Genomic DNA, 25,534 nt, shown 5'->3' on the forward strand with positions numbered 1-25,534 from the left:
ACCAAGTATCACATTTTTCATTTGCTCTGTTAGAGCAGCAGGATCGATTACGTCAATTTTATTCAAACTTTCTTCTAATGATTTCAATGGTGTTTTGCTTCGAATCATTTGATCTGTTCCTGCGGTCGATGACTTGAGTTCGGCATTTGAATTAGAAACACTGTTTGTGACTTCTTTGACGTTTTCTTTCGAAGTAATGTGGTTTGGGATTGATCTTTTCTCTTCAGCGGTGGTAAAGTGTTTCTTAAAGTGTCCATTGAATGATGCTCTTATATTGTAGCTCCTCGTGCAATTGTCGATGTTGCATCGAAAACATTGTATGTTGCTATGCATGTTGTTAATATGGCAGTAGAATCGATGCAGTGATGTTGTCTGCCACATGCAGTGCTCTACAATGCATGAGATCATTTTTCGTAGATTCTATTGCCTATCGCTAAACGTAACGCTTTAACGTTCGCAAGATCAGAGCTACACGTGAAATCAAATAAGCATTCACTTAAAAAAGTCCAAGTAGCTCTAGATTGTCGAGGAAAATCGATTTCGTATGCTTTGTAGAACTTGATGCAGATGTCTAGTGCCTTCAAAAAATTTGGAAATTTGTATGAAACAGTGTCGTTCCAAAGTATGAAATCAGTCAGGTTCGTCTCACTCTCTCCAAATACGACTATAAAAGGTGCTGCAGGCACTCCTTTAATACGCCATGCATCAAACAACCGTGCCAGAGTTGCTTCCAAACACGACAGATTTGGAACATACAAAAACTCTTTCTTTGGATTTTTGAATTGATGGTTTCCAACGGACCTTTTCTGGAAGGATAAGAATCGGACTGGGGAAAAAAAGGGGTACAAGTGAAACCACGATTGCATCACGGGCATCTACCAAAATAAAAAAAAATTGTTGTGAATAGAATCTTAAACTAATGTAAAAGCACTAGTCGCCGCGCAATTTAAATTACCACACATTCGATGTTTAACAATTTGAACAAGCTAAACGCAATATACTTCAGTGGGGTAATCCAATTTCCAGTGGAGACCGCGGTGAAATACGCGGCGACTGGTCCCTCCACGGTGCAAATGTTTCCAAAATTCCTTTTATGTTGTCACTGTTGAGAAGAGCTAGGAGAGACCTCCCTTCGGAATCTGTTACTTCAACATCCAATATTGGTCGAAAAGCATCAACGAATCTTGATCACCGGTCGAATAAAAGCGTATCTTTTCCGGGATACCGCTCCTGGAAATCTAATTGTATCAGTTGATATCCTTGGTGGTTGCGTAGCGTGGGAAGCTCATTCAATACAGAAGCGCAGGTTTTGGTTTCTAATTTAGCCAGCTCCAGGCAGCGTACAACACTGTACAATTTCCACTTTCTGCGTACTTCTACCCATTCGTCTTGGTTGTGCACGAGCCAAGATTTAACTTGCTGATGTTCAGTCACTGTTGAATATAAAACGTTTAGAGCACAATGTTTCATTATTAACACATATATTACGTTGTGCTTTGGAAACTGCAGGTGAATTACACTCGGATGGTTGAGCTTGCTGCTGTGCTGTAGATTCACAAACCCTGATCACTGATTTATAATTCAAGTTTCTGTCGTGGAGCCTTCCTTTTGCCTGCTTTCGTAGTTTTATTTTATTTCCGCTACTATCCTTACTGCTCGTAGGCTGGTACCAGGCCACTCTGGGGAGAAGACAGCGCTGTAGAGAAACGACGTATGTTAATTTACCTACGGTTCGCTTGGAAAAATGTTTCCTAATTCAGTGGCTCGAAGCTGTAGTTTAAAGGGTGTGAGTCTTCCGAATCTATCCTTGAACTCGTCTACAATAACATGGGTAATCACTTTTTTGTCGCTTCTCGTTAAAAAGATGGTTTCTGTATATCGTTTAATGATTGATTGGCTTTTTGCAGATTCATTTAATAAAAATGCCGCAGTACACTTTTCTCGTGGGATTTCCCTTCGCTCGATCTGAACTTGGTTATGAACGTTTGATTTATCAGCTAGCGTTGAAAGATTCTGTTAAATAGAAATCAGTTTTTCAGTCGTGTTTTAAATATGATATATAGATGTTTTTAATATGAATATGATGAAATGAATCATTTCATCGTATCAACATCTGGAATGATTTCAATTACCTGTTCTTTTCTCCAGCTGTTGAGATGGAAAATGAACTTAGTTCTCTCAGCAAGGAACGGATATGGGATCAATTCCTCCACTTTCTGTCGCTCGATTAGCTTGAGCGTCTGAATAGAGTATTGGTTGACTAGAAAACGACAAGATATTGAAAACAACTTGTTATGGTAATTATTTTCGTTGCAGAGGAAAACCGGGTAGGGATCATTGGTTTTTCTATAAAAATATATGTTATGCCTACTGCCGGAAGCAGGGTGCTGTGAAGCGCATCAGATGTAAACCAAAGTGCACTACTATACATAACATCTAATTTTAGAGAATAATCGAATGATGAATTCCGTTTTCAGCTTCAACGATAGTAATAAAACCTACCTAGAAAACAATCGATGACCTTCCGCGATAAATCGAATGATTCCAAGAGCTGAATCAGTGCTGTTTCGTCTTCCGGAACTTCCTCCACTTCGAGCGCATCAATCAAAAACTCTTCGCTTGAAGCCATTTTGAATTTGAAAAATCAAACGCTTTTTCAATAATACACGCTTAAAGCCTCAAACACAAACTTCAGTTAAAATTATAATTCTTTCGTTTGATTTTAATATAAGTAGAGTTATTTATAGATGAAGAAAAAAAAATAAGTAGAGTTATTCGAATGGCTTCAATAATAGTTTGGAAACTAAAACTGTTCCTTTTTAATAAAGTTTCAATTTGATTCAATCAAATAATTTTTTTTATTCAGGAACAAGATTTTTTTATTTCAATTATAAATTTTGCTTTTGTTTGTGCATTTGAATCAACAAAATATTTTTTTAAATTTTGCCAGAAAACATACGTAGACTTTATTCACTGATGTTTTTATTTTTAACTACCTCCAATTCTCTGCGTGATTGTTTAACCTTGTTTAATAATAGTGTTTACAAACCTTTATTTCGCGCATTAGAACATACTTATGCAGCTCACGCTTAATAGTAGCGTAAAGAAAGGTTTAATCGACATTAAATCAGCTCTTTTAGCACACAAAAAATTCAAAAATGGAGCTCGATTTTTTGTTAAAATTATTTTCATTAGCTTTATTAGTTTTTTACTTGTGGAAATGATATGGGTGATTTTTCAATTTGTATTAAAAGGCAACAAAAACTATCTTTTGCTGGGCTTCTGTTGAGATTCGAACTTGCGATCCATTGCTTGGCTGCCATCGATGAATGCATGTGAGCTAATCTGTAATATGACGTGTGCTGTGTTAAAAGTGAATATGCTTCTAAACGTTCTGATCTAATAAATGTTGAACAGCCATCATATAACTACTGGAATATAAGCTTCTTGCACGCTGCAGTTGCTGCTTGCAAACAATGGTTATGTCAAATCAACCGGTACGCTTTGTTTAGAGGTGCGTGCAAGAAGCTTATATTCCAGCAGTTATACAATGCCTGTTCAACATTTATTAGATCAGAACGTTTAGAAGCATATTCACTTTTAACACAGCACACGTCATATTACAGATTAGCTCACATGCATTCATCGATGGCAGCCAAGCAATGGATCGCAAGTTCGAATCTCATCAGGGACCCAACAAAAAAAAGGTTTAAAAAAAAAGGGTGGCGTGTGACGATGTTGCCTTCCGATATAAATTAAAATTTACCCGTAGTATTTCCAAGTAAAAAAAACCAATGAAGTGTTAATAATGAGAATTATAATAAAAAATATTACCACAAATAAATATGGTTCAACTAATATCTTCGAACTTTATTTTAACGTTTTGTTTGTGCTAAAATAGCTGAATAAATATCGACTAAACGTTTTTTCCACGCTACTATTCAGCGTGAGCTGCATAAGTATATTCTAATACGCGAAACAAACGTTTTCAAACATTATTATTAAACAAGCATTTAACAAGAGCATTACAACAGTCGAGCAAAGGTTTAACAAATGTTTAATGAATATTTTATTCGAACACAGGTCGAACACATACAGAACAGTAGGCTAATAAATGTTTTCTGGTGCATCTATTCAACGCTGGTTTAACAAGTGGTAAATACAATATTCTGCTGTTGTTGCTCAAAACCCTCTTCGCCGTTCCTAAACAACTGTGTCCAAATTCAACTGAACAACCATTTAACAGAAGGTTTTTATTTTCCATTTCGGTTATTGTTCAACTGTAGCCTAATAAAAGTGATCGAGTAAATGTTTAGGCAACAATAATTGTGACTTGGGTATGTAACGAAATATAGTATTGTAGTAGGGCAATGATTTAGTGCTTACTGATTACTTAGGTAGTTTCGTCCGCTTTCTGGATCAAACGTTTCACTATTTTTACGGCTGCCTCAGCCTTGCCGTTACCTTGTTGGTGATTTTCAGAGCCGGATTTAAGGGGGGGCAGCGGGCCTGGGCCCCGGGCCTTCACATTTTTGGGGCCCCCACAAAACGAGAAAAAGATCTTTTCTCTATCAAAAATGAGATTCAATCAATAGTTCAATTTACAGCAAGAAAATTTGAACAGACCATTTCAATCTGAAACTTTCCTTCAGTGTTATTTTTTCGCGAGCGCCAATATCACAACTACATCCATAAGAGTTCACCTTCAATTCTCCTGGAATGACACACATTAACACACTATTTGAATCGAACCAGCGCGCATGGGAGATCAAGTAGGAAAGAAAATAATTCACAAGTTTTTTTAATGCATTGCTGTTGATTCCGAAAATAAGTTTACTTGTCCGAATCAGGGATACCAAATTTGCGTTGCAAAATGCAGATTTTCAGAGTCCGTGTGCAAATTGTATTGACCTGCGGATGTGTGTAGTTTTTTCCTAGTTTCTGTTGATTATTGCCAGCGTAGCCTTATATTTGCGCAGTCTTCCTCAAATTGTGTGCAAATTTCTGCCTGTGAATCGCATTTCCGGATTTCGAGCAGTTATAGACATCTTTCTAAAACATCTGGCACCTCTGGTCCAAATCATTCGACAGTTAGATCTGGCTGTAAACAGTGAGAACCGAATTTATTATTACATTTATTCAAAATGAGCGATCGCCACAAAACCCCGCGTATATCAAAGTGGAGCTCAAAAAAGGAGATTACAAGCAAAAAATCAAAAACTCGTTAGTGCCTTGCAAAAATTATTTTATTTAAGGATTTATTTGAGCCTAATGATCTCGAACGCAACTGGAGAAAGGTCTTTTTCGAAGATGAAACTGATTGAAAATAGGTTGCGTACGACTATGAAGAATAAAAGGCTGTCAAACTTAGCATTGTTAAGTTGAGAGTACAATATTCTGAAGGAGTTGAATGTTTATTATTCAATCAATAAGTTCTCTGCAAAAATAACTCATAAAAAAAATTCTATCAAATTTTTGGTAACTTTTCAATAACGATCGGATTTTTTTAACTCGTACGATAAAAAACGGTTTTGTTTTATTTTGGGGCCCCACTGTAAACTGGGCCCCGGGCCCCCACAATCGTAAATCCAGCTCTGGTGATTTGGAGCGGAAGTAGAGTGCTGGAAGTCAGGGTGGCCACTCGTTTTACATTTTCGATTTCCCGCATTTTTCCCGCATGATTGCAAGAAATTCCCGATTGTCAAAAATGGTAACTAGGTTATGTTCTATCGACGGTTGAACCTTAAAATTGGAAGTAATAGCGCATATCACTTTTTCCGAATTTGCTCGGGACATTCTACACGAACAGTTGATTAGTTACATAAAATGCAACTTTTGCCTTTATACAGGTTAAATATAACTTTTGCGATATTCTCTAATTGGCAAATCTTCCATAAAGCAGTCAATAATCGTGTTAGCTATTTCGTGCATTCATTATGTTTGTCTATCTGTCTTTTTAAAATATGATATAAGCACCGATTTTATTCAACGCATAACAACCTATTAGGAGAACAACAAACAAAACAGCACTTTGCCTACATTTTTTTTCTCGTTGTTCAAATCATCGGAAAAAGTCCTGGGAAGTTAAGGGTGAACATAAAACTACTTAACCTAAAAGTATAAAATATTTTGATTGAATTGATTATTTAGGGAACAAAACTTGTGACATGGATTTGCGTTTTTTTTTTCTCAAATTAAAGATAATGTTATTTTACGTTCAGGAAAAATACTGCGCTTTACCGTTATTTCGTTCATCACGCGTTGCATAGATTCAAAACTTTTCAAAAGTGAATTCACAACTTTTTCAGCATTTTGATTTGCTAGTCCATCAAAGTTGCATCTCTCTGGTCATCTGCCAACATCTTCAACTTGTTTACATCCAACGCTCAAAATGGTCAAGCTGATAAAAAAATTATATTGGGGACTAACATTTCAAAATAAGTGATTTCGAAACTTAAAAAATAACCTGGGAATCTGAAAAAGATCTCAAATCATTGTTTTTCAAATTAAAAGTCTTTTACTGCACGAACTTGTCTTGCAGAAACCGTTGAAAAGGAAACAAATTCGTGTTCAAATAATCAACGTTGTAACATTTGGCAACTTAGAATAAAAAAATAAGCTTTTTGAGATCTTCAATCAATTTTTTAAATAGAATTATTATCTACAGCATTGCCGGAAGCATCACACCAATCAAGCTTATTATTTTGGCTTTTAGAATATTCAAAGTATTTTTGTTTATTGGCCACAACCAGCAGTCAGCTGTTTAGTGCACGGGACGATAGCAGGGCTAGCGCTACAATCCTGCAGACACTAACAGTCTCTCTCGACCGAGACACGAACCTACGACGACTGACTAGTTAGGCCAGCATCGTACCCTAAGATCAGTTGCAAAACAAAAAGTATGTTAAAAGTCGTATGCAACAACAAATAAAATAAATAAACGATTATGCTGTTTTCTAAGAACATTTCTGATTGTATTTACATCAAAAATAGTTTTTTTACAGCCAAATTGTGTAATTTACAGAAAAATATGAATTTGAAAAATGTACAAAAATTAGTTTTTCAAAAAATTCCAAAATAATGTTTGGTCTATTTTGTGGCAAGTTTGTAATGTTTTTTCAATTACTTGCTCCGCATTGCAAGCTCGTCCCTAACCCAAAATCCCACCAGCATTGAGTTTCTAAGCGGAAATAGTAGCTAGTTTCGCTAGAGTTCGTCAAATATTCCTTCAAAAAGACCAGCTGAAATAAGAACCCAAGGAACAATTATTGTTGCGTAAACATTTACTCAACCAGTTTTATTAGGCTACAGTTGAACAACAATCGAGATGGAAAATAGAAAACTTCTGTTCAATGGTTGTTCAGTTGAATTTGGAGAAATTATCCGACACACAGTTGTTCAGGAGCGACGAAGAGGGTCTTAAACAACAACAGCAGAACATTTCATCCAACACTTGTTAAACCTGCTTTGAGCAAATGCACCGGAAAAAGTCTATCAGGCTACTGTTCTGCATGTGTTCGACCAGTTCAATAAAATATTTGTTAAACATCTGTTAAACCGTTGCCCGACTTTTGAAATGCTTTTGTTAAACGCATGTTTAATAATAATGTTTGCAAACTTTTATTTCGTGCATTAGAACATACTCATGCAGCTCATGCTGAATAGTAGCGTGGAAAAAAAGCTTCGATCGACATTAATCCAGCTCTTTTAGCACAAACAAAATGCAAAAAAAAAAGTTTGAATTTCAGATCGACTTGAACTGTCCTACAGTACGGTCGCATTTTACCAACAGCTCGAGGCTAAGTCTTAGACTACCGAGAGATATTGAAAATTTGTTTTTCGCTTTCAACAGGCAACCTTTTTAAAAGACTACCTGTTGAAAGGCAAAGTAATAAATTTGTTTTTAAAGTTAACGAGTGTTTAGTGAATTAATTTGGTTTGAGATATTTCTACTTAAATTCTATAGTGAAGTGAAAGTGTAGTGAAGTTGTCCAGTTATGCCTGGAAAAAATAAAAAAGCTCGCTTTGATGCGGCATCAAGGAAACGTGAGGCATCTCCTCCAAGTGACACTGAAATTTCGACTAACAGGTATGATATTCTTTCTTCTGTTGGGGATCTAGAATTCCAAACTTCTCATACTGAGCATAAAGCCGTTATGAAGAAGGTTAAAGTTCCACCTATTGTGGTATTTGTAGCAAACTTTTCGAACATTTCGATCAGAACTTTCATCATTTCTATCGAATGTGAAAGTTAATTTTCAAATTGGTCGCCAAGGCGAAATTCGTATTTTGGCCGAGTCTTTTGATGGCCATAAACATCTTTTACAGTATTTTACTGAAAAGATGTATAAATTTTACTCTTTTGATGCCAAAAACGAGAGACCGTTTGAAGCTGTGTTGAAAGGTCTCTCAAATGATCAAAGTATTTATGAAATCAAAGATTGTTTGTCAGAATCACTTGGTTTTGCCCCCAACCAAGTAATTTTAATGAAACGAAAGGCAAATGCCAAAATTTTTCAAAACGGAATACACCAGGAAAATTACTTAGTACATTTTGATCGTACCAAAGTACATAATTTAAAATGTTTGGAAAAAGCACGTGTTTTATTCAACGTGCAAATAAAGTGGGAAAATTTCAAGAGACATGGAGGAATCCATTATCTTACGCAATTTCGGAATTGTCAAGCCTATGGTCATGGAACTCGAAACTGCCATATGGCTGCAAAATGTATGATTTGTGGTGACACTAGTCACACGAAAGATATCTGCCCCGTGAAAGAGATCACTAATAGTTTCAAATGTGTAAATTGTGGGGGAAATCACAAATCTAATTTCTTTAATTGTCCTGTAAGGTCAAAAATTATTGCTTCTAGACAACGTAGGAATTCTAAACAACCTGTTGACAATGTGGGTAATCAAAAGACTTTCAGTACTGTTCAGGCATCACCAGCACTCTCATTAGCAGGTGTGTCTGTAGGTAATAATTTAAATTCAGATAACAAATTTCAGAAAAATAAACCTGTTCAGGTAACACCAGGCTGTTCATATGCCAGTGTCCTTTCAGGTAATATTTCAAATTCAAACAGTAACAAACCATTCGTGTTTGCTGACACATGCTGAAAAGTCAGCCAGTATTGATTTAGGTAATCCAACTCCCGAAAAGATTGAATACCTACAACGATCCATGCTGCAGCTAATGTCCGTTTTGTTGAACTGTAACTCGATGTACGAGGCTGTTCAAGAAGGTATAAAATTTCAACTAATATTGTTATGAAATTGAAATTCAGCAATGATTTTAAATAATGCTGTAAATTTTCAAAATTGGAATGCTCGCTCTTTAAAAGCGAAAGAGGATGAATTTTTCAATTTTTTAACAGTCCACGATGTGCATTGTGACTGAAACGCTTTTAAAGCCAAATATCAAACTAAAAAAGAACCCAAATTATATGGTTCATGGGTTTGATAGAATTGATGTTGCCGGTGGTGGAGTTGCAATAATTATCCACCGTCGAATAAAACATCGTGTTTTACCCCATCTTGAAACCAAAGTTATCGAGAGTTTGGGAATTGAAATTGAAACAAGTATTGGCATTTCATTTATAGCCGCAGTGTATTTGCCTTTTCAATGCACTGGTGAGCGAAAAAATTATTTCAAGGGAGATTTGCAAAAACTCACAAGAAATAAATCTAAATTTTTAATCATCGGTGATTTTAATGCGAAACATCGATCTTGGAATAATGCTCAAAGCAATTCCAATGGAAAAATATTGTTTAATGATTGCTCGGCTGGATTTTATTCAGTTTTATTTCAAAATGGTCCTACATGTTATTCTTCTATTAGGAATCCATCTACAATTGATTTGGTACTAACAAATCAAAGCCATTCATGCAGTGATTTATTAACTCATGCTGACTTTGATTCTGATCATTTTCCCATAACATTTTCTATTTCCCATGAAACTATTTTAAATCCCACTAGATCTGTGTTAAATTATCACAAGACTAATTGGGATAGATATCGTTCTACGATCGAGGAAAATTTGAATGATGATATTATTTTACAAAATAGTGCTGACATTGACAGAGCTTCAGAAAATTTTAGCAGCTCAATACTCAATGCCCGGAATTTATCAGTTCCTAAGGCAAGAGTGAAATTTAATGCACCAATTATTGACAGTGAACTTCAACCTCTTATACGTTTGAAGAACATACGGAGATGTAAATACCAAAGATCTCGTGATCCTGCTTTGAAATTTATTTTTCAAGAATTACAAAAGGAAATTAAACATAGATTCACTCTCTTGCGAAATTAGAATTTCATGAGAGAAGTTGAACAACTAAAACCTTATTCAAAACCTTTCTGAAAGCTTTCGAAGGTTCTTAAGAAACCCTCGAAGCCCATTCCAGTCCTTAAAGATGGTGATTGCATTTTTCTAACGAATGAACAAAAATCTCAAAAACTTGCTCAGCAGTTTGAGAGTGTTCATAACTCCAATTGGAACGTAGTAAGTCCTATTGAAAATGAAGTAAACCAAAAGTATGATCAGATCACCACCCAAGAATTTCTTTCCGAAGAGGTATTGGAAACAAACTTGAATGAGGTGCGAACCATTCTCAAAAAATTCAAAAACATGAAAGCACCAGGAGATGATGGGATTTTCTATATCCTCATCAAAAGACTTCCCGAAAACTCTTTAAATTTCTTGGTAAAAATTTTTAACAGATGCTTTGCACTAGCACATTTTCCTACGAAATGGAAAATCGCCAAAGTCACTCCAATTTTAAAACCCGAAAAGAATCCAGCTGAGGCATCAAGTTATCGACCAATTAGTTTACTTTCCTCTATAAGCAAACTTTTTGAAAGAATAATTCTTAATAGAATGTTAACACATATTAATGAGAACTCAATTTTTGCAAATGAGCAGTTTGGTTTTCGCCATGGGCATTCCACTACTCATCAGTTACTTAGAGTAACAAATATGATTCGAACTAATAAATCTGAAGGCTATTTGACTGGAGCTGCTCTTCTAGATATAGAAAAGGCATTCGACAGTGTTTGGCATAAAGGTTTAATAGCTAAAATGTCAAATTTCAGTTTTCCGCTTTACCTCACGAAAATGATACAAAGTTATTTAACTGACCGCACTCTCCAGGTTAACTATCTAAATGGTAAATCTAATAGATTGCCTGTTAGAGCTGGTGTGCCTCAGGGGAGTATCTTGGGCCCAATCTTATATAACATTTTTACTTCTGATCTTCCTGATTTACCACCAGGTTGTGAGAAATCTCTGTTTTGTGACGATACAAGCATTTCCGCAAAAGGAAAAAGCCTTCGTGTAATATGCAGTCGGCTTCAAAAAAGTTTAGATATATTTTCTTCATACTTACACAAATGGAAAATTTCCCCTAATGCTTCAAAAACACAGTTAATTATTTTTCCTCATAAGCCAAGAGTTTCATTTCTTAAACCCACCCATAACCACGTTATTAAGATGAACGGTGTGGTCTTAAATTGGTCTGATCAAGTTAAATACTTAGGGCTAATTTATGATAAGAATCTTACTTTCAAGGAGCACATTGAAAATATCCAGTCAAAGTGCAATAAGTATATCAAATGTTTATATCCTCTTATCAACAGGAATTCTAGACTATGCATCAAAAATAAACTGTTAATTTACAAACAAATATTTAGACCAGCAACGTTATATGCAGTTCCCATCTGGACAAGTTGTTGTGCAACCAGGAAGAAGACACTTCAAAGGATTCAGAATAAACTTTTGAAAATGATTTTGAAGCGTCCTCCCTGGTTTAGCACGAACGAGCTACATAGGCTCACTAATGTAGAAACATTCGAAAATATGTCAAGCCAAATTATCAACAAATTCCGACAAAAATCGTTGCAATCCTCAATTGCAACGATTAGCTCACTTTATAGTCATTAAGATAGTTTTAAGTTTCGTTTTATTCCTTTTTTTTTCTTGACAAGTAGGTTTAATAATTTCCCTACAATTACATTATCTTAACTGCGAAAGCTAATAACATTCAATAATACTAAAAAGCGTACAAATATATATAATAGTGTTGAAATGTCACCATTTGTGGCAGAACACTTATTCTGAATAGATATTTTAGTACATAATTAAATCATTACAAACTCCCCCCCTATAAAAAAAAAGTTTGAATTTTTTTACTATAATTATTATTCTAATAATAATAATTATAGTAAAAAAATTCAAACTTTTTTTTAATTTTTTTTTGCTTGTGGAAATGATATGGGTAAATTTTTAATTTATTTTGGAAGGCAATACCACCCTCTTAAAATCATCCTTTTTTGTTGGGTTTCTGTTGAGATTCGAACTTGTGATCCATTGCTCGGCGGTCATCGATGAATGATATGAGCTAATCTGTAATATGACGTATACTGTGTTTAAAGTGAATATGATTCTAAACGTTCTGGTCTATTAAATGTTGAACAGGCATTGCAGAACTGTTGGAGCAAAAGCTTTTTGCACTCACCTCTAAACAAAGCGTACCAGTTGATTTGACAAAACCAGGCATGCCAGATCGACAGAATAGTCTGCGAATCTTGGTTTTAAGTGCGTGTGCGGATGTAAGCAACTGTCATACCGCACGCCGGCATAGGTATTTACTCCCTTAACTGCTGTTTATAGAAATTGTTTTTACTCATTGAATTTATTTCTAACGTTTCTGTAAAATGTATTGCTCCGTTAATACTTTTCATAAATATTTTATTTATTTTTTATTTTTTTATACTGTTTCAATTTTCAAACAAATGCAGCTCGATAAAAAGCAACATCTAACAGTTATTGGGTAATTAAAGATAAAAAGTCATTTACTGAATCAATCTATTCTTTTGTGATAAATCGATCGGCCAATTCAATCGACCAGCCTGGATTGATCTTTTCTATGTTGTATAAATCTACTATATATTTCCCATATTTCTACGACATATAAGCTTCTTGTATATTCTGAGAATTGCGCATAAAATTGTTGCTGCTGTTCAGTTCAAATCTTCTGGCATCCCTGATCATTATTATGTCGCTGTCAGTTTCCGTTCAGTCTTCAGTCTCCTCGGCTTCAGTCTCCAGTATTATTGTGTTGTTGTTTACCGATTTTGATTGAGTTTTCTCCAAATATTCAATGCAATTTCCGTGAAGCAAGGTAATTATTAATATGATCTTAAAATTCACTAACAGTCACTAACTGTAGTAAACGTATTTCAATCAAAGGAGTGTGGTATAAACCGTCGAAGCTAGCGGTAATTGTGGTTCCGCATCAATAAATTGCCGGGAAAGGCAGCTACTTCAATTCACAAATTAGGCTTAGATCATTTGCCAGAAAACAACGGTAAGTAGATACCACAATATATTGTATGATATTTAAATACTCTTACATTTTCATTTTTAGGAGCTTCATATAAATTATACACCAAAGTGTAGATGAGGCATTTGACCGTGATGAACAGGTGAGATAAAAAAATGAATTCAATCGTTTTGTCATGTTATGTTGATGCCCAACAACGACACACTTTCGTACTATTCCTATCTTTAACCTCCGAGGGCTTGTTCGGGTACATTATTATTTCGAGTGTTTGTGAATAATATTGGTGTAAACATTATTTTTCCATACCAATAATTATTTGGGATGGTGATGGCTTATCAATGATTTGTATTTTTATTTACATTTTTTTGTTCTGAATGATTCGTATCGTATTTTCGATGGAACGCAAATTGGTTTAGGGGCCATCCACATACCACGTGGACAGATTTTGAAAGATTTTCAACCCCTCCTTCCGTGGACAACTGCTCATATAAATTCTAAAAACTTTGTTTGGACCGTGGATATTACTCACAATCTGCATTTAAAAAGTTTTAACACCATGTATTCCTGCAAATATACGAAAATGGAATGTATTCAATAAAAGGCACATTTTCATCGCACATTCTCAAATTTTTTATCAGTCTTGTTTCTTTCCAATGGGGCGCTTAGTACTCAGTATTGAATTTTAATATCTTTTGTATTATAAACGAAAATTATTCAGGCTTAATTCAAGTAATTATGCAATCAGTTACGGAACACCGGAAGACTGTTCTGATAGAATTCATTGTAGTGTACACTTCTGTTCGCTAACTGGGAATTGGGATGTCATTTCAAAGGTAAATAAACGTTGAGGGAATTTCGATGAACAGCAGGCTAACTAAACTAAATTTGTGTTTTTTTTTATTATTACTAATTGGTCGGCGTGCGACCAGACCGAGCCAAGCGCCAAACACATTGTTTTGAGTAATTAGCAATTGAAGTTTGACCACCCATAAATTAATCGTGTTTGAACTTATCATTGATTCAATGCTAACACGTAATGAACAGGGCTTAATGAATGTCCTGTTATCATAAATACACGAAAAATAGCAATAATTGATAAAATATTTGGTTTTCATTTTTGACACTTATGCACCCAGTTCACTCTAGTTGAACAAAAATTTAAAAAAATGGTCTTCAGTTCGGTCTGGTCCAACGTATTTACTACAACATATCAACTTGACTATTAAACAAGCTAATTTTTCTCACTAGTCAAACATAATACATAGATAACAACGCTGCTTCAACTCTCGGTTCAATCTGTATCAAAAATTATACAGCTGATAGACGAGCAAAGCTTTATTTCTGTTGCTCTATTTCCTGATGCCAAAGCGCACCAAGTGCTAAGTTTTAAGATAGTATCAATATGAAATGCTCTGGTATTTTGAAGCGGGTATTGTCTAATTTTATTGATTTAACGTATATTAACCCAGTCCTGATGTACGTTACAAGAAAAAATTTAATTTTATTTGAAAAATATCAAATGAAAATAAAATGCACTTGGTTCGGTCTGGCTCAACAAGATCTTGAAAAAAAGTGATGTGCCTATTGAAACGAAGTTCGGCTCTACGAAAACCACCTGGCTGTTCATTTATCTAATTCTGATGACAGTCGTATTAACGAGCTGTCCGGAGCGGAGAAATCAGTTACTGGTTAAAATAAATCGCAAAGTTTGCGTTTAAATCACAAACAATCACTTTCTTTAGATGTCATGTCTGTGTTTACGGTTCACTCTGGTCGAACGCAATTTCGTTTTTTTTACAAAGTGCTACAGAGATTTATTAGTATAACACGCCTATGAACTGTTCAAATGATTTCATTCTTTAATGGAACATAAATTATCAGTTTGCACATCCACTGGTGCTTATAACTCAATTTTAAAGAAAATGGCGCTTGGCTCGGTCTGGTCGCACGCCGCCCAATTATGCTTTGATGTGAATTATTCCACCTTGTAAACTTTTCAGATGAATCACACACGCATGAGGTACACACATTTATTTTGAACGAAAAACTTAGTGATATCTCAAAGCTCGTAAAAAGGCAGTTTTTGATTATAATAGTTTTTACACATTACACAGTTTTTACACGGGGTGACTTGAATTTTTTACCCTTTGTGTGCCCGGCGTGGCCAAAGTAAATTAAATTTTTTGATTGTAACTTTTGCAATTTTTAATTCCACAGCTTAAGCGCCTAAAGACTCAGCAACTTATGTATTTGTTTTCTAATCAGCATCTGACAGTTCATACAACAGGTAATTTTCACAGTTTCGGACGTTTTTGGTAATACAGCACTCGTTCGCTAATTGCACGCGATTTAGTTGCACTGCGTTTTAATTGCACGTCCGTTAGTTGCACAAAAGTGCAATTAAAAAGCAGTTTTGCGTCAAACTACACGTGGTTTTTGAAGCTAATGTCTCTCTGTCAAGTTTTGCGAGGGGATACTGAATGCGCGAAATATTTAATTAACTGAAAATAAATTCAATATTTTTAATTTTGTTATTTTAGATTCCGGTTGTATGTACTAAATAACAAATATACATAATCACATTGCACGTTTGCCCAATTTGTTTTCAATTATAGTCGATCTAATTAATTTCAATTTGATCACTTGTGTCGAATCCTCACTGAAATGTCGCATTAAGCTGTCCACACACTGAACAGCTTCTGAAAACGTGGGATTCTCTGAAATACAGTAATGTTCGTTACACTCCAACTAAGTTGCAATGTATGAAAATATCTGACTGGTTCGAAATTGGTTCGTAAACGGATACACGAAAACCAAACATTAGCACACCCACTAAAAATTTTTGACAGTTTTGAGTTCATGCAATTAAAAAGCCCATCCGCTAGTTGCACTGCAACTTTCGTGCAATTAGCGCACGAGTGCTGTATGCCTCCAAAATGGTCCTTTGGGAATAGATTCCACTGTGGCTTCTAATGAGCATAGAAACAGTTTAATGAAATGGGTATCAAATTCATAAATATACTCCAGCGGGCCGTTTTTTACGTTTTCGAGGTGATTTGAGGATTAGTCCTCAAAAGGAAATTTCGGGACAGATTTCCCTGAGGCTCTTAGCGGCCAAAGAAGTAAAGGAAACATTAACATATGTGAATCAAACTACATGAAAATACTTCAGCAAGAGTTTTCTTTAGCTTTTAGATTATTCGGAGCACCACTGACTTTGATTTGAAAGCAGATAAGTTGCTGATTTTCTCAGTGGTTGAAAAACCTTTATACTGCAATAAACCAATCATACGACGTGTTTAGAAGGATGATTCATAAATCCGGCGATTTACCGCCTGCGTCTAATAAGAGCCTATGAAATGCTCCTTGGGAGACTTCAAACGCATGTATGCGGCATTTGAACAACACATACAGAATAACAGCTGCCGGATTGCCGTTTGAAACGTTCAAAAAGCTTTTATTAAGCGAGAACCCCACTAATGAATGGAAACCATTAAAGTGCTTCAACGCAGCATATATTTATTAGTGTTGCTGGTAATCTTTTGCAAACGTTTGAACAAGTTCTGTTAAGCTGGAATTCCACTGTTGAATAAGCACATGAACAATGAATGCTGCAACGTTTGTACAACGAATAATTCAGCGTGTTGTTTATTCAGCACCGGTTGCTTCTACACTGCCTTTATTCCACATTTGCTTTCATAACGGCTTCCAAATTGTTCCTTGGGAATCTATTTGAAAACCTGGAGAATCAGAACTGTGTGCCACTTATTTTATCCTCAATTTGTTTATTCAAATAACTACTAATAACTAGTGATGTTAGTAAGATTGTACAGTGAAACTTATTTTGTATTGCTCTTAAAAAATGAAAGTTTCTATTGTACATATGAGAATTTATGATTGATTCTCTCACTAAAAATGTTTTCTCGATATACTGGCAACTTCCATTCCCAGACTCCGGACCGATTTTCTACCCCGGTTTCAATTCGCTTTACCATCTTGAGAAGTCCCACAGATGCCATTCAATTTTTTAAGATAACAACATTTCGACGTTTTATGCTATTCTAAGACATTTGGTGTCAACATTTATTTAATTTGAAAAGCAGGACTGATAAAAGTAGTCAGCTGGTCAGCGGGTCAAAATAAGTAAGTTTAGTGACTTTCCGGTTAAAAGATTGACTGCTGAAGAAAAATGTGACTTTTAAGGGACCAACTTGCAGTCCTGCACTTACAACTTCTCCATCATTTGTTATTGCATCATACACAATACTTTGAAAAAATCTTGGTAACAAAATCCCGATTAAATAAAAAAATTCCCGACTTTTTCCCGCATTTTTCCCGATGTAATTCAATTCCCGACTTTTTCCCGCATTTCCCGTTTTTCCGATTGGGTGGCCACCCTGTGGAAGTTCCACAATTTGGCCATTTTCATCATTTCATGGTTGATGAAGTTCCTTCCGCTGTCAGATATTACCAGTTGGGGAGCTCCATGTCGAGCAAAGTTGATCTCACAAACATTTACAAGGCATGTACTTTGATGACATACGTAACACTGGCGATTTTTTTTGGTACTCTTTGCCCCACATCACCCGGTACCAACACCAGTATGAACTGCTCGACGAAAATGAACGGAATGAATTTTCTTCATAGCGGCTCTACTCGAGCCCTCAACAAAATTCCTTACGAAACTGTCAAAAAGTTATATATATATATATATATATATATATATATATATATATATATATATATATATATATATATATATATATATATATATATATATATATATATATATATATATATATATATATATATATATATATATATATATATATATATATATATATATATATATATATATATATATATATATATATATATATATAATATATATATATATATATATATATATATATATATATATATATATATATATATATATATATATATATATATATATATATATATATATATATATATATACATATATAAATATATATATATACCGCGAAATCTTTATTTGTTAAGTTTTTAATCATTTCTGCTAAATACTTTCGAAAAAGAATCAATATCAGTGCTTTTTTCCCCTAGATAGAGCTGAATATCATGTCAGGCCAAATCAGTAAACCTTTAGTAACTAATTGAATTAAGTTAACTTTTCGGGCGGTAAGCGATTTGAAAATGAAAAACCACTACTCTGATAAATCCGCGTGAATTCCGAAAACTGCGTAAATTCTAAAATCCGCGTAAAAGTAAAAAAAATGTGTAAAAAACCGTGAATCTTCTTTACACTACACTACTTATTCCCTTGTATTATGCATTAAGTTGAAAATTGGAGTTGTCGACTAGCGACATTCGATTTTTCTCTCATACCGTACATCATACCTAACGTCGGAAGTAATGCGCTGTATAGCAAATCAGATGCGTTGGCCTAAAACCGGGGAACGTGAATTCCGGGCGGTCGATCCGACCGCGGGTACTTCTTTCAAGTATCACATCTACTACAGTGGCAGCGATAGAGCGGAACGGGGCGTCGGTTTCGTACTACTTGGAAACCAAATGAAGCGTGTTATTAGGTGGAGGCCTATTAATGACCGTCAATGCGTATTGAGGATCAAGGGCAGATTCTTCAATTACAGCCTTATCAACGTGTACGCGCCGACAAACGATAAAACCGATGACGTAAAGGAGGAGCTCTATGAGCTCCTCGAGAAAACGTATGGAGAGTGCCCACAACACGATATAAAGATCGTCATCGGAGATACGAACGCACAAGTCGGACGAGAGGAGTTCTTTCGTCTTGTTATTGGTAGGGAAAGCCTTCACTCTACCACCAACGACAACGGCTTGAGGCTAGTGAACTTCGCCGCGGCCAGGGGAATGGCCCTCTGTAGCACCCATTTTGCACGTCTGAATATTCGGAAGCACACCTGGAGACACCCCAATAGAGAGGCCCGCTCCCAGATCGACCACATGCTGATCGACGGCCAGCACTTCTCAGACGTCATAGATGTGCGGTCCTTTCGAGGGCCAAACATCGACTCGGATCACTATCTCGTGGTAGGCAAGATTCGCGCCCGGTTGTCCAATGTATTTAAATCGAGATCGGCGAGGAAGATACGTCTGGACATCCAGAGGTTATCAGTGGAAGGAGTTGCTGCAGAGTATACTCGGAAAGTTGATAGACGGATCGGTGGACCAGCTGGAGTGGACCTGAACGAACAGTGGAAGCACATCCATGATGCGGTCAGCGAAACAGCGCGAGAGGTGATAGGCATGACAACGGGAACCACGCGTAGTGGGTGGTTCGATGCTGAGTGCCTAGAGGTGACGGAGGAGAAGAATCGAGCCTACGCCAACACGTTAGTAGCAGCTAATAGTGTAACGCGTCAGATGCGGGAGAAATACCGGGAGGCAAGAGCTGCCGAAAAGAGGCTTCATTGCCGTAAGAAACGTGAGCACTAAGATCGCGTCCTCGCGGAGGTGGAGAATTGCTTCACCAGGCACGACACGAGGAGCTTCTATAGAACGATCAACGGAATCAGGAACCGGACCGTGCCAGTACCTGCCATGTGCAATGACAGGGAGGGGAACCTGATTACCGATAAATCGCAGGTGGCCAGGCGTTGGAAGCAACACTTCGAAAGTGGTGTTTAACGGCGAGGAAGGGAGGAGAGTCGTCGAGGGGAATAGGATAGAAATTAGGGAGGACGGACAAGCTGTGGACCCACCAACATTGTACGAGGTGAAGAATGCTTGCAAAGAGCTAAAAACAACAAAGCCGCTGGGAAGGACGGCTTACCGGCCGAACTTTTCAAAGTTGGGAGCGAGCGGCTGTGTAGTGCAATTCACCAGATTATCCTAAGGTTGGAAGGACTCATATGCCCTATCTACAAGAAGGGACATAGACTCGAGTGTAGTAATTATCGAGGCATAACCCTCCTTAATTCCGCTTACAAAATTCTCTCCCGTATCCTGTTCCAGCGACTGAGGCCGTTGCAGGAAGCCTTCGTTGGAGAATACCAATGCGGTTTTCGATCGGGGCGATCTACAACGGACCAGATGTTCACCTTGAGACAGATCCTCGACAAGTTTCGAGAACACAACCTGCAGACACATAATCTGTTTATAGACTTTCGAGCGGCGTACGATACAGTGAAGCGCAACGAGCTATGGCAAATAATGCTAGAACATGGTTTCCCAACTAAACCCTTACCGACATGGTGAAAAACTTTGAAAAAACTATCAAAGAATGCCAACCTATTTTTGGTGACGCTTTGAAAAATCTTCGTGTTTCGAACCCTTCTCTTCCTAGAATAAAGGGTCTCCCTAAAGTACATAAACCTGGTAATGAAATGAGAGAAATCGTTTCTGCGGTGAGGGCACCAACAGAAAAATTGGCAAAATGGTTAGTCAAGGAATTTCAATCAATGCCGAAAAAATTTCCTAGTCGATCTGTTAAGAGCACAGGAGTTTTTGTTGAAAATTTAAAATCATCGGGGGGCATCAACACTGGCGAGATAATGGTTTCTTTTGATGTCACAGCACTTTTTCCGAGTGTTCCAGTGAAAGAAGCTATAAATCTTTTGGAAGATTGGCTTCTTTCCCAACAACGTGACAACCCTTGGAAAACTAAAGTACGCAGTTACTTGAAGTTAACTCGACTTTGCATGGAAGACAATTATATTTCATTTCGTGGGAAATTTTACACACAAACAAAAGGAGCACCGATGGGGAATCCTCTTTCACCTTTCTTATGTGAGCTTTTTATGGCACATTTGGAAAATAAACTAAATGAAAAAGACTGCTTACCAGATCGTTGGTGGAGGTATGTTGATAATATTTTTTGTATTTTACAACAGGGGGACTTGGAAAGTTTTTTGGGAGTTTTGAATGGTCTTCATAAAAATATCCAGTTCACTTTGGAAATTGAACAAAACAACAGGCTTCCATTTTCAGATGTAGTCGATGTTAAAAACTCCAACCACTTTGAATTCGAAATCTTTAGGAAACCCACACATACTAAGCGGGTAATACCTAACACTTCTAACCACTCCTCCCAGCATAAAATGGCTTCTTTCCACCATTAGATCCACCGTATGGAATCTTTGCCTCTCTGTAATGAAGGTAAGAAAAACGAAATGGAATATATTTTTGATATTGGTGAGCAGAATGGATATAACAGAAGAACCATACAAGCCATTTATGACAAAAAGAAACGAATCCAACATAGGAAATCTCACACAACACTCACTCCGCTAACAAAAGATCGGAAAAGAGTAGTGGTTGAATATGAGGTCAGTTTCACTCGTCAACTTCGTAAAAAATTTAGAAAATTTGGTATCGATATTATCTACAGTAGTAGAAATAATCAAATGAAAACAAAGTTGGGGTCTACTAAAGACACTATTGACAAATTACATAGGGCGGGTGTTTATAAAGTTGCATGTCCACATTGTGATAAAGTTTACATTGGCCAAACAAAAAGAAATTTAGACATCCGGTTTAAGGAACATACTTCAGAACATGTAAAGGCTAAGAAAGACTCAGAAAAAGGAATAACTCACCATTTCAGATCCAAAATAGACGAACATATATTTCATGAAGATCACGCTATGACTACCGACAACATTAGTCTAGTTCGATCAGTAACATCCCCTTGGAAATTAGATGTCGCAGAAAGTTTAGGAATTTTCAAACAAAACCCAGCTACCCTCCTTAACAGAGATCAGGGTAATCATTTCTCTTGGCTTTTTAAATTTCTACCGAAAACTCCCCGACAAGGCATGGATCACCAGGCCGCACATTTCTCTACCTAACTCAAGTTGTTTACGTTTTCTGAGTTAAAATTTGCCCCAGTCGTTTACCTAATTAGGTATAAAATTCTTGGGGTTTCGCTATTTTCTCCACAGTCCAAATAAGCACTGACGAAGGCACCATGTCAGTGCCGAAATACGTATTTGCAAGTGAAAAGTGAAGTGGTAGAATTAAATAGTGAAAGTGAATAAAAAGTGAAAAGTGTAGCAACTAAACTGCTACGTGCGACGCTCGACGGTTTCACATCATGCGTCAGGACAGCGGGCGAATTTTCGGACGCGTTTGTGACGTTAGATGGTCTGAAGCCAGGTGACGGGCTCTCGAACTTGCTGTTCAACATAGCTTTGGAAGGTGCGATACGAAGGGCAGGTGTGCAGAGGAGCGGCACCATCATCACTAAGTCTCATGCTTCTGGGCTTTGCGGACGACATTGATATAATTGGTGTTAACCGTAGAGCAGTTGAGGAGGCCTTTACGACTCTCAAAAGGGAAGCTGCGAGAATTGGACTCACCATAAACACTGCCAGTTTGGTGGCTGGCAGAGAGCGTGGTTGTCGACGAATTCATTTATCTGGGTGTGGCGCAGGCGCATGAATTACGAGCTGTACGAAGTATACAAACACGCTGATATTGTCAAGTAATACAGCGCACTACTTCCGACGTTAAGTATAATGTACGGTATGAGACTAAAATCGAATGTAGCTAGTCTACAACTCCAATTTTCAACTTAATACATAATATATTTTAACTGTTCCTGCAGCCTTGTTTCACTGCCGACTACCAACTGGCGAGAGGGATCGATCTTAAACCTAAGAGAGCTGCTCAGTTTGATTCGTTTAGGGTGAAGTCCCGGTTAGTAAAAGTTGGCACTCGAGGTGCATCAACAGAACTATCTTGCGACTATTTGCATGTCGCATCACCAGCAGCGACTGAAGCCACGTTGGTAATGGGCGCAAGCGAAATGAAGAATGCACTATGCTTGGGATGGGAATACCCTCAGTAACTACTTATAGTTATCGGTAAGGAAAAATATCATTAACTATTAGTAAAGTTATTCTTTTGCTGATATTGTTTGCACTTTTTTTTTGTAGGAGAAATACTCTACAGTCATATAATTTTCACATAGACGCAACTAAAAAAAATCTTAGGGGGGCTCTATTCTTCCTAATTTTTTATTGGAAAAAATATTCAAAGCAATTAACGCTTATTTTTTTTACTTGTGTAGCATAGTATCGTAACAAAAAAAAACAAACACAACAAAAAAAATCACTTCAAGCGAGATTAACTCTCTGAACTAATGTGTTAAAAATCTTAACCACAGCCTCAACGCAAACCTCTTTCAGCAAAGCAATACAAAATGTTTTAGTCCAATTGCTGTATTGCTCATTTTGATAACATTAAATCATCGCCAAAAATTGTTTTATTTCGCTTTCGGATACAAGAGCTTTCAAATATCGCATAGGGCGCTTCCATTTCAATTTTTTAGCTCCCCAGAATTTTCAACAGCATGGTTGTATTCAATATACCGTATTGCATCAAGTTTTGAACTAAAAAGCTATGATGTAACTTCTTGCACTAAAAACAACGACAAATGAATTTTCTCATCGATGTTTATCATGTTGGCTATTTTGTTTTTGTTGCAATTAAGTGCTATTTATATAGTTTTAAACATGTTTTGTATATGAAAATAACGAGAATTTAGAAAACGGCTTTGATTCAAATTCCGAACACTAACCACTAAGAAATAGAAAGGCAAACCGTCTTGACGCTGACTGTCACTTTTTTCAACGCCTGTTGATTCCCTGGAAGTGGTCCTACAGTAAAAAGCTACACACATGGGTGCCGACTTCAAAGAATTATTGAGGGAGGCGACCGTTTCAAAAAAATCTGATTTAGGTATCTAATTCTAGAAAAGAAAATTACATGCGACATGTCTTGACGTTTAGTGATTGAAATGGCAGTTTTGATAGTAACTATCATAGACCACAATTTTGCAGAATGGCGTGAAGGTTGTAAAGCCTCAAAATAACAAATAAGTGAAACGAAAACAAAATAACAAATAAGGAAAACATAAAAAGAGACGTCAACTTTCTAGAAATATTGAGAGGGCATAATGATACGTCGCCCCTCGGGAAAAATATTGAAGGGCAAAAAATGCCTTGCCCCCTAAAGTTTGCGCCTATGGTTACACATCATTGGGTAAAGAACAGTAAAAGAACTAAATGATATACACTACCCGTCATAAGTTTGGAATCGCTTTGCTGAGTATTGCAACACCCAGTTTGAATATTTCAACACCCCGAAAAGTTTAGCATCACTTGATATGGGCAGATTAATGTAACTCTATCTTTTGATTCTGGAAATCTAGAGAGTTGTGGTTGTCAGCAAAGTTGTTCAGGAGGTCAAGGGCTTGTGATTGGACGAGAGTATAGTTCGGAATTCAGCCACAGCGCAGCGCTAGTGTGCATGAAGTTTTGAGTGTTTTGAACGCTTTTTAGCTCAATAATCTCACCATATAGAGGGTTGCGGTTTTCAGTAAAGTTACTCAAGAGGTCAAGGGCTTGTAATTTGCGGATAGTATAGTGCGGAATTCAGCCGAAACGCAGCGCTAGTGTGCATGTAGTTTTGAGCGTTTTGAACTTAGTTTAGCTCAATAATCACATCATTTACACTGATTGTTTACACATGCCGAAGTGAAATCAATTTGAATGTTGACAATTGGATCACCACACACATTACGTAAGCTTGTGTGTGTTTATTCTAAAGAAGTGCTTTCATTTGAGGAGGTACATATAGCATGCGACTGTGTTGGTATGTTAACAGTTAGATCAGCAACATACACAACTCGTTTTACAATGGGGAAAATTGACGATATCGCGACTAAATTGATTACCTCGGCTGCAAACAGTTGCAATAGATTTGCCTCTAATCCGATTTTGAAGGATTTGAACATCACAGGGGGCATTTCGTATTACTTTCCGCTGCAAGCTGAAGACCGAACACGCAACGCTGTCGGCTTACATGCAAGCCGAGTGGTTCTGACTTAGGTACATGGTGCGTTCAAAAGAGCGCGTGTAAGCCCCACCCAACGAGCGGACACCCGAAATGTATACACGAAGTCAAAAACATTCGCCCTGGTGGTTGCCGATATTGTCGAAGTCATATTTCAATTAGAACGCTGGGTGGTTTCGATTTGTACTGACACTGAATTGCAATAAAAATAGCCTCAATGGAATAGTTCGGAACAAATTTTAATATTATTATTATTATTATTATTATTATTATTATTATTGTTATTATTATTATTATTATTATTATTATTATTATTATTATTATTATTATTATTATTATTATTATTATTGTTATTATTATTGTT

The 25,534-nt window shown here is 36.5% G+C and overlaps 1 protein-coding gene across 1 annotated transcript in view; it reads left to right on the forward strand.

Annotated features, from left to right (window-relative positions):
- Positions 1-13,056: 13,056 nt before the first annotated feature.
- Positions 13,057-25,534, forward strand: part of LOC129728721 (uncharacterized) — a 106,409-nt gene continuing 93,931 nt past the window's right edge. The window contains exons 1-3 of the transcript XR_008728655.1: positions 13,057-13,182; positions 13,251-13,368; positions 13,429-13,486. The gene's annotated coding sequence lies outside the window, so the exon portion shown is untranslated. The remainder of the gene's footprint in view (positions 13,183-13,250; positions 13,369-13,428; positions 13,487-25,534) is intronic.

This window comes from Wyeomyia smithii, chromosome 1 (assembly GCF_029784165.1).
Source record: "Wyeomyia smithii strain HCP4-BCI-WySm-NY-G18 chromosome 1, ASM2978416v1, whole genome shotgun sequence".
Classification (NCBI taxonomy): domain Eukaryota; kingdom Metazoa; phylum Arthropoda; class Insecta; order Diptera; family Culicidae; genus Wyeomyia; species Wyeomyia smithii.